The sequence below is a fragment of the Leiobunum rupestre genome, chromosome 4 (assembly GCF_980474605.1).
Source record: "Leiobunum rupestre chromosome 4, qqLeiRupe1.1.hap1, whole genome shotgun sequence".
Classification (NCBI taxonomy): domain Eukaryota; kingdom Metazoa; phylum Arthropoda; class Arachnida; order Opiliones; family Sclerosomatidae; genus Leiobunum; species Leiobunum rupestre.
This window is the reverse complement of record NC_143387.1, coordinates 52,909,969-52,924,646: the sequence shown is the minus strand read 5'-3', so window position 1 is coordinate 52,924,646 and position 14,678 is coordinate 52,909,969.

Genomic DNA, 14,678 nt, shown 5'->3' with positions numbered 1-14,678 from the left:
TAGTTTTCCGGTACTTCCCTCTCGATCCTGCCACTCTCTGAATTTAGAGTGAAATTCCCATTTGAAACCAACTTTACGCGCAAATTTCCGTATTGAGCATTTACCTTCAAACCGTGAGCGGTCGTACGAAATGCAAACGTTCTGCAGGAACCGCACGCTGTTTCGTCCTATATAGAATACCAGAAGTAATACCAGAAGTTTATAATATATCACTTTTAGGGGATCTCGAGAGTAACGTTTCAATGGGCAAGATTTTTTGGCCAAACCGCAAATATGAAAAGTAAAAATTACTGTTTAAGAAAGTTCATCACGTATTTTGAAAAATCACGAGTCTGCGAGGGTACATGTTTCAAGCAAATACAATTAGATAATTATCACGTAAAATACTTTAAATACCCTTTTTTACATAAATTCTAACGAAATATTAGAGACATAGATACACACTTGGTATTGCCCGCGATACTCAAGCCCAGTTCACACTATACAATTAATTGGGCCACTTAATTGAAACCAACTAATTATAAGCAAGAAAATTGAATAGTGTGAACAGAAAAATTGTAACCAATGTTCCAACTTTTTCTGTTCACACTGTACAATTTTCTTGCTTACAATTAGTTGGTTTCAATTAAGTGGCCCAATTAATTGTATAGTGTGAACTGGGCTTTAGTAAATATTCTACAAGCGCTGTATATATTTTACATATTTCTCAACTTTTATCAAATCTCATGTTCAACACTAGAAGTAAAGCCCAGTTCACACCATACAATTAATTGGGCCACTTAATTGAAACCAACTAATTGTAAGCAAGAAAATTGAATAGTGTGAACAGAAAAATTGTAACCAATGTTCCAACCTTTTCTGTTCACACTGTACAATTTTCTTGCTTACAATTAGTTGGTTTCAATTAAGTGGCCCAATTAATTGTATAGTGTGAATTGGGCTTAAGTGAGCGAAAACGCTTTGGTGCCCTATTGGAAATGGGGGAATAGATCATCATTTCTGTAAATTATATAAAATCTGTCTTTACAAAACAAGCGATTACATTCTTAAGCAAATGGTACAAGGATTAGCGTCGATACCCTAAAAAATCCCATAAGAATAAATTTCATTATTTTTTTTCCAACAGGTAAACTTTAAATCAAAACTAACTACTACAAACATTTGAGCAGCTCGCAATATTTGTAAATCCTTTATGAGATATTAGACAATTTCAAAACTTTGTAGAATTAAAAATATTTCTTACATTGTCATCGGTGAACATAGTATAGGTACAATTTTAAATTTTCCGCGAAATGAAGAAGTTAAAGACACGCGAGATTGGAAGCCGAACTATTCGTGATGAGATCCCAACTCGAATTTAGAAAAACAACGTGTTTACATACCCACTGATCTTCTTCGTCGCCCATTATCCTATTTTGACTATTACTATATTATATTTCTAACACGAAAGAGGCGGAACACTTATCTCTTAATTGTCGATGTTTATTGCCATCGACGGCATCGAGGTAACGATCTAATGTGTCACGGTGTCGGCCTAACTCGCTCTTCAATTGAATTTCAGGGAGGAAACTATCGTGGAAAGTATAGCTATTGCGCGTGCGCCTTCGTTACAACGGGCTAATCAAGTTCCTATCACATTGAAGACGAAAGATTACGTCCTCCGTATGGGCTCTTTGTTGCATTACCACAATGCGTCGTTCGCTTCATTTTCTCTAGTAGGCTCTTCTAACCGAGTAATGCTTTTAAACAGAATTCGGTATAAACATATAAAATAAGTACATTTGGTTATAATAAATTCGTGGTGCCAAATTGATAAAGGCAATTGACAATTGCAGCGGTTAGTTGGAAAGGTTAATCGTAAAACTGCACTTTATGTTAGCATTCCTCGTCCTCTTAACTTTAGTTTCTAAATATTGTTTTAGAGAAATATCTAAAGAATCATTTAGGGAACTATAGATACTATATATAAGGTAATATAATTTAGATATCTATAGAGGATTTATAGGGCTGTATCATTTAAGGAACTTTGAAGGCTCTATACAGACTTTATAGGGCACTATCATTTAGGGATATATAGCTAGGGTTTATTACCTTTAGAGAAAGTCCTTCTAAAGGGTTGCTATAGATAATTTTCAAGTTATCCTAGATAATATAATTGCTCCAAAGGCTTTCTAAAGTAAGTAAAGTAAGTTGGCCCGGAGCCTTCTAAAATGCAGCATGCTCGCCCGCAACCGAGGTGATTGCAATCCCTCTCCTGGTTAGGCTGTGGCCTTGTCTTCTTTAGATAAGAGGGGGTGGTCCCCTGTCAGCTGTTGCGCTGTCGTGTAACTTGATATCACATAGCGGTGCCTCCTGCCTCCAGTCTCTGACCTTCGAGACCGGGGTCACTATTTCTGTACAGACTGGAGGCTCAGAAACTGGAGACCACTAGAAGCAGTGCCGTATTTCCGCCTAGGCCAACCTAGAAAAGGGCCCTCCAGTGACCGTAATTACTGTATTCAAAGGCATAAATCTATAATATCAATCGTCATTTATATTGGAGAAATTCCTAGGTAGAAGATTTGGTTTAAAAGTTACCAAAATTTCTGCCTGGCAGTTTACGGACGCAGCCCTAAATCGCAATGTGGCATAATTATCGCATATTTAGTCGACGATTGTTAAGAGCTTTTATTTAGTAATATAACCGTAGAGCTCAGACTTCTACGCTGAATCAGGGAAATTCAGGCACAGCCTGGTTCCAGGGGTAAGAGTAAATGCAGCGCGTGAAAAGGGGGCCCAGACTCGTTATCTGCCTATGGGCCCATAATCTCTAAGTCCAGCCCTGACTAGAAGTGGCGGAGATGAGAGATCCAAAGTCCAAATCTTTCAGTGAAGACTGGAGAGCAAATCTTTCAATGGAGAATTGATATTAGATATTCGTGTAGAGCTTGAAGACCATAAAAATCATGGCGATTTTGTCTTTATTTTCCGGTTTTCAACGTCCAGTTTCTAACTTCCGATATGGAAGACTTTCTATAAATATGGACACTGGAGACCGGATATTTTATTTTTTGTTATAATAATATTATTATTATCATTATTATTATAATTTTTAAATAAAATTTTATCCTGTAGTATTTATTTATTTTATTTGTATATACGCTATAAAAAAATGTCCACAAGCGATTTTTTCCAATGGTCCGCAGACCAGTGGCGCATTCAGAAATGAATTGAAAGGTAGTTTGTTGAAGGATCGGATGAAAAGTAATAAGGTTGGATCTGACCCCGGATCATTCAACACCAGTGGCGTAGCTAAGGGTTCGCCCCCCCCCCCGCGAAACTATTTTAGGGGCCCCTTGGGTTTTTCAAGGGGAGGGGGGGGGGGGCTTCCTAAAATTGGTATTCGGCGGCTTATGCCGCGAAATTACATGTAGGCTTTCGCTATGCCATAAACTTTATCGGAAATAAATTTAAAATTCTGAAACATTTTTTGGTGAAATAAGGACTCCATGCACTTATAACTAGCAAGATCATTTTATTCTATACTCACAAAGCAAAATTCAATTACGTAGCAAAGCGTCTATGTTTGACTGCCATGAATTTTTCGACGACTTCGTTCAAATCGAGTTTCTGGCAAATTTCATGTTCTATGCTCAACACTGCTAACGCAGTTAACCTAGAATCGGTCATCGTGTTTCTTAGGTAAGTTTTTATTAACTTGAGCTTGGAGAAAGATCGTGCAGCTGAAGCAGATGAAACGGGTAAAGTCAAATACAACTGAAAAGCAGTGCAAATATCTGGCAGACTACTTGCATGATAAGTGTTGTCAACGTATAAAAATTTTGCCAATTCTTTGATGGACGACATTTTTCTTCTCTTTATTTCTGGAGACATTAGGGTTTTAAAGCTTATCACCTGATCAACTAAACCATACGATAAATCGGATTCGTATTTCTCGATAAGTTTGGTAGCTTTATCTCGAAGTTCTTCATTTTTCATTTCTGTTAATTGTACAGGGTTTAGGAACGAAAAGTTATCATTAATGTTTTTCATACTAATGAAGCGATTTGTTAATTGATGAATTATGATGTCAAGTGATTCGTTGAAAACCGTTACTTGGAAACTTTTGAGAGCATCTTCAATTCTATCATCAGAAGAAAGTTCGTCATAAAATCGTTTTACTCGCTTTTTACGTTTTGAAATAAGTTTGCATTCTATATTCCACGTTTTCGCCAGTTCCTTCGCTTCGTCAATTATTTGCGAAAAATTATTTCTAACCATAGCCAAATTATCTCTCGCGTCTTCTAACAACGCGCAAGCGTTCTGGAGATCAGCAGACGAACTCTGAAGTATTTTTGAGACTAAATTGATATTTTCTAAGACTTTACTTTGGAATGCAAGCAGCAAAACAAAGTCGAAAGTTTCTAGTTAGTTCCACATCGAGATATATATATATCGAAGTGGGACTATTGCTATGGACGGATTGTCGTTAAGCGTTGTGTGTTTGTTTGGTGTGGAAAGCAACGACACGGCAGATGGCGCTGCGAAAATAATTTGCAGTTTTGGCGAACCCGGGATTCGAACTCTCAAACGGCCAGTCAAAAACTCCAAATCACGACACCTCTACGCTCTCGGCCACTGGAAGCTTATCATAAATTGTTCGGAACTTCTACTGTATTCTCGTCAGTTTTAGCGACGCGGGGGGAGTTGGCTAGTTAAGTTGTCGAAATTCTCGTCCCTTTTTACGCCTTATTTTACGTATATTTTCGGAGTTTAAGGTCAAGTGAACCTCAAACTTCGCGTCGGGTGGTGGGCACACTCGCTTAAGATGCCTCTCTCGAAAGTGAGTACTCGAATAAACGAGCTCGAAAATTTTAAATGCCCTCTTCCCCATATGTACTTATAAATGCTCTAAAAACCCCACACCGAGATACTTATTTTCTTATTTAAATAAATAAATAAACAATAAAGTTCTTTCAGTTTGTAGCTCACGACGTCGCCAATGTTATATGTGTATTGAAGGAAAACGATAAACTTAACAAATGAAAATCTATATTTTATTCATCGTAAACATTAAAAAGGTTATAAAAAATATCTGACAAGGGTAGCAATAACCGCAAACATCAGGTTTAATTATTTAAAAAATTTAATCACCGAGATAATATAAAATCACATGGCCTGAACAGCTTTTGTATTAGTTTGCCCACCCGGGTATCCTGAGGGTGGGCGGTGGCCACTCTTTAACATAGGATGGTAAATTATATATCAAACGCTAGAAAATCATATAGCCTCAACAGCTTTTGTATTAGTTTGCCCACCCGGGTATCCTGAGGGTAGGCGGTGGCCACTCTTTAACATAGGATGGTAAATTATATATCAAATGATAGGAACTCACATGGCCTCAACAGCTTTTGTATTGGTTTGCCCACCCGGGTATCCTGAGGGTGGGCGGCACCCACTCTTTAACTTAGAATGGCAATTTATATATCAAACGATAAGAAATCACGTAGCCTCAACAGTTTTTGTATTAGTTTGCCTACCTGTGTCTACTAAGGGTGTATGGGTTGCCCACTCGAATACACTGATGTGGAACTAATATTACGGCCTGGGCCGACTTGTTTTTTTCTAAGACTGATGGCTTCCTGCCTTTCTGCCGATTTTTGGCTTTTAAGAACTACGCACGATAAACACTGCATAACGTGATAAAATTGTTCTTTAAAGCTATTAGAGAATCAAATCGAGACGACCATCTTGTTGGACATAATTTTTTTAAGGTTTTTGCAACGCACTTTTCATTTGCTAAAGTATTTTTCAGGTCGTGTCAACGTGCTACACTTTCACTGAAAAATACGTAAACACTGTTAACTCTTTCATAAAATTGGTTCAATTCTACAATATTTTTTACTGAGTCATTCAACACTAGGTTTAAATTGTGAGCTGCACAGTGGACAAATTCCGCATTCGGAACACGCTTTTTTATGCGTGCCTGCAAACCCGTATATCTCCCGCTCATGTTTGCAGCGCCATCATAGCCCTGTCCTCTGCAATTTTTCAAATTAATACCAAAATGATCTTCTAGTACTCGTATTACTTCATTTTCAAAGTATTCTGCAGAATGGCTAGTAACTTCAAAAAATCCTAGGAAGCTTTCTTTTATTTCAAATGCCTCAGTTTTGGCTTTATTTAGGTCCAGGTTTAAAAACCGTATTATCAAGCTAAGTTGATCTTTTCTTGATATATCAGGTGTAGTATCGAGGATTATAGAAAAAAAAGGTTGTTTATTTATTTCACCAATGATTTTCTTTAACACGCTATCACTTAAAAAAGAAATCATTTCATTTTGCATTTGTGGACTGAAATATTTATTTTGGGTTTTTTCATTGGAAATGTGAGCTTTAAGTACAGGGTCATACCGAGACAGTAAATCCATAAAATTAAAAAAATTTCCAGACCGCGGACCTATATTATTTATGTTCTCACGATGACCTCGAAAGGGAAGTTGGCATAAGGCTAGTGATCTTGTAACATCAAAAATTCGAGTTAAAATGGCTTTCCAATAGACGCTAAAAGAAATTATTCGCTCCAAAATAAAAACCGTCAAAAGGAAGGGTTTTTAAATTAAAAACGCGTGAATCTCGATGATATCGCCCATTTTTTCGTCGCACGTGTAATTATTTATTCTGATAATAAAATAGAATCACGTGGGCTTAGCAATATTTATCTGCATTTGTCTTAGTCAATAAGATTATCCCTTCCGAGCAAGCACGCGCCAATTTACACAATGAACCGATGAAGATTTTCAAATCAATTTCTTTTAAGATCTATTGTCAGAGCTCTTGCTGAGAAACGTTTGAATAGTTTTGTTACTTTTCCAGGCGCTATACGTCATACATGAATTTAAATGAGCAGCACTAGTTTCGTGGGTCTTTATCTTTTTACTTAATCCCTGCCAGTCCTTTATACGACCTTCGCGCCAGGCATTGTTAGACCTGTCTAGGCTGTCTTTCTTGTCGTCACCGTCAAATAGCCAACACGGTTCACAGTACACTCCATTTAATGTGGGGGAATAGCATAACCAGTATCTTTCTATTTTCTGTCCCGTCTTTGTATAAGAATAATAGTAATCACTGCTAAATGACCTGACAAACCTTTTACTTGTATCTTTTGGAAATGGTCCTTTCGGCTTACAAGGCTCACTTGAAAGAATTTTTAATTTTCTTATCGTCGTCTAAGAATTCTGGATATAGACCTCTGTCCGTACTTAATTGCAGTGTTTCATAACGTTTTTCCTGGATAGTTTGTGGTTGAACTTCTTCTGTTGCAAATCCCCAACCCGATTCAGAAATTTCGTTATTCAAGTTCAGTTCCATTTCTTTATCTGCCTGTTCATGAGAACAGGCTGCCACAGAGTCATGTTCGATTTCTAAATCGCCTTTAAAAGTAGAAGAGGTTTCTGCGATCGACGAGTAAATTATATTTGAATTTTGAGCGTGGAACATAGAGTTAATTTTATGCTGTTTCGTAGCCACATCTTCTCTTACAATTTTTAATTTTCTTTTTTGCGCGCCACTTAAATATTTTCTTGGCAGCGGTGCCATTTTATATCTACCGTTACTAGGAGCTAGTAGACAAAATTATTTTAGTAACGCGGTACTCGCGACGCTAAAAAAATAGTCATTTTCTCGTTGGCTCGCAGATAATAATGCGAGTCGCGACTATCGGAGTCTATCGCCATCTACGGTTAGAGCTGACACGTATCGCCATCTACAGTTAGAGTTAACACATACCTCCTTTTAATTTATGAAAAACGCTAAAAAATGACTTTCCACAAGACATACAAGGTCAGTGACGGCCTTAGGATTTGTGAAGCCACATAGAAAGTCACCTTGCAAGGCCTAAGTTAAAGGATTAAGATAAATAAGGTTAATCAGCGTCTGGAGCTCAGACTCCCAAGTTCGACCAGAATCTCGATCTCTCATTGTAAATTAATGATAAAAATTATTGTTACTATTATCTTGAAACGAACTCACATAAGCGCGTTAAGCTATTTTGTTTAATATTAGATGCACTTTTAATCGGCAAATTAGGGTAAAAATGAATAGGCCTCTCTATAAAATAACATTGGCGTTCTTGTTTTGATGTTGCTGTTGCGTCACGGGTGATGTATCGATGACGTTACACTATGAAGTATAAATTTAACTGAACTTCATAAAGCTACATAAAACAAGTTCAGCAAGCGCAGCTTATTTTATGAAAAGGGCTATTCTTCTGTTTGGAAATTTCCAGGGTTTGAATTTTTGGAATGACATGGCCTTCCATTCCGGTCCTCATTTTATTGAAAAATATAAAGGCGGCATTTCTATGATTCGAGCAGATTACAAATTTTTAGTTGAGTCTATCGTTCTAAATCTGTTTTCTCTGTTTCAAAGGCATTCTATTATTTCTTTCATTAAGCATTGTCATTTTTTGAAATGTAAACAAAGGCGAAAGTTGCAATTTTAGATTTCTAAGCCAAAACTACCCAGTCCAAAAATTAAATTATGCAAACGAATTAACCTTACCTTGCAAATTGAAACTTGAAACAACTAACAGGAAATATTAGTTATTAATTTACCGCGTTTAACGAATAACGAACAACGATTTGCTAAAAAACACGTGTCTCGATACTTTTCAAAATTTAGTAAAGTAGAACTCCCTATTATATGTTACTTTCTTTCACTATGTACGTTGTTCGGATATTTATGCAACGGTTATTGTTGTATTTGTAATATTTGGGCTCGCCAGTCGCCATATCGGCTTAGAAAATATAAAGAAATATTTGAGGCAAGCAAAACATTAACTTGAGATTACAAGAGGAGAAACTATAGATGAGGCCTCGCGCGGTTGCACTGTACACAGTCCCATAGACAATTTGGGGGCCCCTTGACGCCGGGGGCCCCCCCGCATTGCGGGGTCTGCGGGGGCGTTATCTACGCCACTGTTCAACACGACCAGATCTAAAGACTCCACAAAATCAACACAAGCAGCACCTCTAGGACAATTGTCGCTCGAGCCCCAAGGGTATGATGAGAATTGAAATCACCACCAATTATTATTTTACGCCCTGCAAATTAACTAATTTGATCTGAAATACTGTTCATGTGTTTATCCGAGACCTCCTAGGCCACCGCCTTGGTGCGTCACTGCCGTAGACGAATATGGGTTTCCAAACCGTACAAATTTCCATAAAATTTTAATAACTTAAAGCGAGAATGACGACATCGAGATGATTTTTAGAATTGCTCCGAAACCAATAAGTTCCTTTCCCCCTTCCCCCAAACCAATAAGTTCCTTTCCCCCAAACCAATAAGTTCCTTTCCCCCAAACCAATAAGTTCCTTTCCCCCAAACCAATAAGTTCCTTTCCCCCAAGCCAATAAGTTCCTTTCCCCCAAACCAATAAGTTTCTTTCCCCCAAACCAATAAGTTCCTTTCCCCCAAACCAATAAGTTCCTTTCCCCCAAGCCAATAAGTTCCTTTCCCCCAAACCAATAAGTTCCTTTCCCCCAAACCAATAAGTTCCTTTCCCCCAAACCAATAAGTTCCTTTCCCCCAAACCAATAAGTTCCTTTCCCCCAAACCAATATGTTCCTTTCCCCCAAGCCAATAAGTTCCTTTCCCCCAAACCAATAAGTTTCTTTCCACCAAACCAATAAGTTCCTTTCCCCACACAAGGATCCTATATTTTAGAAGGATAGGTAGCCCTCCGGCCAGCCCGTGTTTTCAAAACGCCGGCAGCGCCGTCGATATTAATTTAAAAGAGCTTCTAAACGTGGGACGTCTTGTTTCTATTCCCTCTAGGACAAAATTGTGATCGGCCAAAGTTATGTAACTCAATTGATAATAAACTCCTTTTTTAACTCTGACGGGTAAAGCAAAATGTTGGCTGTCCATCTGGTTTTTATACCCCCTCTAGTCAGTGACTACTAAAATAAATTAAGGTAGGAGGCTCACTAGTCAGGCTGACTAATAAAAAAAATATGCTCATGTCCAACCCTGGACCGCGTCAAAATTCTGAGAAGGAATTCTTCTCTTGAGAAGAGTTCTTCGTGAGAATTTTTCTCTCCGTGAGAACTCGCTAAAAAACGTCAAATGTCAAAAGACTCTTCTAAAGATGGCGGCTTACGAGAATCCCACGAACGTTGTAAACTAAGCCTTTGACAATAAATATTATTTTTACAGGATTTCACGACAATATATGAAGGAAGGAAATATTTTATTTATAATTTAAAAGGAAAGGTTTCATAGGAAATTAACTACCATTCTATATTCTCTGAAATTAATTTTCGTCCACAAAAATATCATAATGTTTATTTTCTTCAGCATCAAGTAAACTTATTAGAATATTAGCTGCCATTTTTATTTGTAATTTGACCGAGTGAGAATGCTCGGAGGCATTCTCATTCTTCTCAAGAGAAGTCGTGAGAAGAGATTACGTCACCTCCTGCGAGAAGGACCGTCAAAATTTTGAGAAGTGAGAATTCTGACTATCAAGGGAAGAATTCTTAGAATTTTGACGTGCCCTTGGTGTAAAGGAGTAAATCGTATTTTGTCATCTGCCAGCCAGAATTTATTTAAAACGGCCACAGGCAGCCATTTTGGAAAAACGACTCAAACTATTCGCCACCACAGAGTCGGAGTAAAATGACGTCATAGTCTTACTCTTCTTACCCTACTCCGAAATCCTGGAACCAGCGAAAAGAAACCACCTATTGAAGTACACGCCATTGATGGTCTCAACATATTAATTCTGGAAATCTAGACATTCTTGATCTAAATCGGTATGAAATTGTTATTCAATCGGTACGAAAAGGGACTACTACCGTTTCTAAGCTACATTAATACGCAACGCTTTTGTAGTAAACCATGAAGATAAAAATGGGAAATATGGGCTGCGTTCAGTAACCCTCAACGAAATATCTGAAAAATTATTTTCGTTGAGACCGTTGCTACGCAGGATCTTGTTGAAAGCTTTTTACGCTTGTTTGTTAGTTTTGTATAATATCGTCTGACGCGGCGTCTGCAGCTGGCCTTCCTCCGTGCTGGGACGTCAAGTAACCGTTGAGCAACGGAAAAATCTACTCTTACAGCCGATGACTTCGTTGCTCAACTGACGGGCACCGTGACGTCAAAACTGGAAACGCGTACAATACGAAACCGCACTCAACGTTTACTCAACGGTGAGTCCGTTGAGCGTTACTGAACGCAGCCAGGGGTTTTAAAGAAGTCTGTGAAAGAAAAGTATTTCAAACGTTCTACAAATTCAAAAGATGGCAGATTTATTAAGCGTAACCTATTGGCGAGCGCGTATTATTAGAGATATTAAAACATTCGGTTGAAGTACTTGTATCCTTAAACTTCCGGTAGGGTTAATAGACGTCGGTCATTTCGGCGTTAAATGGGTGGACGAGATCGCTGTAGATCGTCTGGTACTTGTTTCGGTCCCAGTATTCAGTCTCCTCCGTGGACCCTGTCCTAGATGGCGGACGGCAAAGCCAACTATTTTTAGCGTGATATTCCGTATTAGTCTCGTGCTGGGTGAACGGTGATGACAATATTTCTAAATTCTAGGTGCGTTTGGTGCGAACGTGGGTTTGAAGATTACGGTGAGAGACAGTGTGACGTGAAAGGGACGTATAGGTACGGAGAGCCCCGTAATGGGCGAATTGACAACCAATGTGGTTGAACGGCAGTGTATTAATTAGAACGGATTATGCTTTTTTTTGCTGTCATGCAAAAGAACAAGTTGCGGCTCACATTCGACGGTGGCGGTCGTCGTATATATTCACGACCGATGGTTTACCAATATATCTTGGCAATTGGTCCAGGATGTCCGCCGTCATCGACAATTCCTCGGGATACTTGGCCATCATTCTATGACGCTTGTTAGTTGCCTGGTAAAATTGTTTAGGTACCAAGTTAGTGTGGGAAAGGTTACTTTTACTCTATAAATTGTCGGTTAAAGTTTGGTTAGTGACGATGTCAAACTTTCAATTTAAAGAGAATATATACAGGGTGTGTCAAAATGTCCTTCAAATTTTTGCATAACCTTTTGAAACACCCTGTATATTAAAAGGGTTCCTATATTGGTCGGTTCTTCCTATCGTTTTTGACATTTTCGGCACTGCTTTGTAGTTTTGTCGCGGTTAATTCAAATTTAAGGAGGCTTTCGTCAAGAATCGTTGGAGGTTAAATTCCTACCTATTAAAAGCTCTCAAAGTAAAAATATACCTTGTTAGAATTTCGATCAGATATCGTATAGAACCATCGCCCAATTTATTTACAATTTATTCTAGCCCAAGTTTATAATAAACCCTTTTAAGTGGGGAGTAGCTACCTACACGATTTATTTGTAATATCCACTTGACGGACTGTGACTCCAGACGAACAATAAATAGGGAAGACTTGCTGACGACGGGATGATCTAAATTTTCAAGACCAGCAAAGACAAATACGGCATAGTCCAATCTAGTGGGGTCAAGTCCAGTAGCGGCGCCAGCAACAGGCCGGGATAGGCCTGGGCCTACTTGAAATTTGGTAGGGGCCTCCAAAAGTCGTCTTAAGGGGCCTCCAAATTTTAATAAATGGGCCTCCAAATTATTTAATATCAGAAAATTCTGTAATTTGTTTGCGAAATAATTTATTTATTTATTATTTTTTCAATATTCAATGAGAGTGATTCGCTTAACGACACTGCTGTTTTTATTCCTTTTAAATGTACGAGTAACTTTTCTTTGACAGTAGTTTATTTTTTAGTTTTAATTTTTGGCGAGATCTACTATATCCAAACTGTCTCTTTAATTTTATCTTTACAAATAAATGGTTCTTAAACTTACTTTACTTACGTCGTTAGTGTACCTATGTACATTCATTTTCGTAAAGTTCTAAGTTCTGATGTAAGGGATGTACAAGCGAAGTACCGAAGGAAAGAATGTAAATTGATAGACTTGAATTCAGTCGTAGAAATAAGTAAATAACCACTCATTTGTTAAGTGTTATTAGTACTAATTTTTTCGTAGCGTACCCATTTTTCCAAAAAATTGCACCACTTGCTTAAATAAAAAAAATAATCCATGAGGATGGAATTGAAAAAATTGTGGGGGGGGGGGGGGGGCTCCAAATGGTTGGCCTACCTCCCCAAAAATCCTGGCGCCGCTACTGGTCAAGTCTTTAGTCATTGATGAAGAATTTTTATTATAAACTGCTATTGTTAGAGACGACAGAAGTGATCGCTAACCGACACATTTATTTTCTGTTACTTACTTTCAAAACAAGGTGGGCTTTTCGGGCGGCTCTTTGCGCTTTCTCTTGGTTGTTAATTTTCTGGGCGATGGCGAACGGATTCCTCGAGAAAACGGAACGGTCTTCGTCTCGAATTTGCAATAGATTACGATCGCAGCGCCCCTGATGGTGCCGGTTACAACTTAACGTCAATGCCCGTCGTTTTTGTTGACTTTGTATAATCTGTTGGGAATGTCGAACGTGGTTGAAGTGATTCTTGGCGGAGGGCGTTCCAGGGTTGTCTTCATCGCTGGCGCGGACGTGTTTGTTGTACAGGAAAGCCAGTACTGTCGCGAACTGTTCCAGAATTTCTACAATGGTTATGGCTGAGACTCCAATGTACAGGCCGAGACACCCGCCCAAGTCCGCGAACAACTGAGGTAACTAGACGAAAGAGTTAGTTTGAAACTAAAATTACTCCATGGACGAGCTTACGGTAATTGCTGGAACGTCGGTGACGGATAGGAAGTTTTTCTCTTGCAAATAAATGTGAACTCTCAGAAAGTTTTCCCTGGAAAACCTCTTTATAGTGTGGTTTTGTTAAAGTGCCTTCTATCTCTTCTTCTCCTTACCTGAGAAATCTCCGGTCCATGGGTATGTCGGAACCATTCGCGGCTCTTTCGATGTCCGCCAAGCTGATGTTTAGCAGCTCCCTCAACCTCTTGTTCAATGTTGGCCATTTCTTGATGACCAGTTTTTGATGGTTCAAATTGGGCCATTCCGATTGAGAGACGGTCAAGTCGTACCGAATGTCCCTAACCAGATTTCACCGGCGTTTAGGTCTTTCTTAAGTTCGTATAACAACAACGACACCTTCTTACTTGCAAGCTGGTAAGCAAATTTCCTGGCAACTGTTTCCAGTACTGGAGGCCTTGGAAAAATTCCGATAAAATTGGGCACGGCATTGCACTAATTGAAATTTAAGTTGTTGAAAGAGTTCGACGCGTCCGTCGTGTTTAGTTTAGAATGTCACCTTGGGTATTGTTGCATGGGTCGCAAGATCTATTCCCTTCTTGGGACAATTCTTCGAGGCATCCGCACTGTTTGAACAGTCTACCTTCTCTGCACAACGTTTGACAGTACTACGTGTGTGAAAATATTGTTCAGTCATTGCTTTAGATGAAACATGGTTCGTAGAAGTGCAGAACGTAAAAGGGGAGTCCCCAACTCACTTCGTAAGTGTACACGTCATGCTGCTTTAAAAAGTCGGGTCCCATTTCCTTCAGTGTTTCGGCTATGATGCTGCCTTCCAGTTTCTCGCTGCAGCCCCGATACGGCTTAGGCAATCGTTTGATTCGTCGCTAAAAGTAGTCTATTAGTACGTGTTGGCCGTTGAATCTTTAAATCGATAATCCCGCCGACAGACGAGATTAAACTGTT